Raw genomic sequence first — 865 nt, 5'->3', positions numbered from 1 at the left:
TTTACTGTACAACAATGAAAGACTGCAACTATAAAAGAGATTCTCTCTACAATTACGCGCTAGCAATAAACAAAATCTACACTAATTACACAAACTATAAGAAAAAATCAGAAGATTCCAGTGAGGTATCCTCGGCTAAGGGTCGACATATGAAACGTCCCCTTAGAAAAATTATACATGACTGTGCTTAAACTGACACAGAATATTTTTTTAGCGCAACGCAATCTGACTTTCAAAAATCCCTACAAAAGAATGGCCCTGACTAACATTAACCTATACGTTTCACAAATCACTTACCTCACAAAAATCTTAGTTACTCGAACTACTGCAATACAGCGAGCGCCACTACTGCCAGCTAAATAAAAGATTCAAACTACGGAAGGCACTAACTACTGATAGGCATAGTTAGCAAATGAAAGATTTTAATAGAGAACAAACGATGTATTTACCTTAATAGTCATCAAAAGCCATAATATATATAGCAGTTCATGACATCCAGTCTTACAAATTTCAAAACTCCACCATTTCTCTCCCCACATCCACCACTGCTGGCGGCTCACCTCCAACTGCGCAACGCTACGCGCTGTTCACATCCAGCTGCCCAACACTACAATGGCAGACAACAATGCAAACTAGCGACAGACTGCACACAGCACAGCCAGTGATTTTCATACAGAGCGCTACGTAACGTTGCAAATAAGAAAACATAAACAGCTACTTACATTGTGTTTTGAGACAATTCGTGTTAAGAGTATGATGATCTGTCACATAGTTTTGATATGCGCCCACTATTACGTTTACACGATGATGTCTTTAATTTGTGTAGGCTGTCATGACAGTTGAAACAATTTCTCTTGAAACATTC

This window comes from Schistocerca cancellata, chromosome 6 (assembly GCF_023864275.1).
Source record: "Schistocerca cancellata isolate TAMUIC-IGC-003103 chromosome 6, iqSchCanc2.1, whole genome shotgun sequence".
NCBI classification, from domain to species: Eukaryota; Metazoa; Arthropoda; class Insecta; order Orthoptera; family Acrididae; genus Schistocerca; species Schistocerca cancellata.
This window is presented reverse-complemented; position numbering follows the sequence as displayed.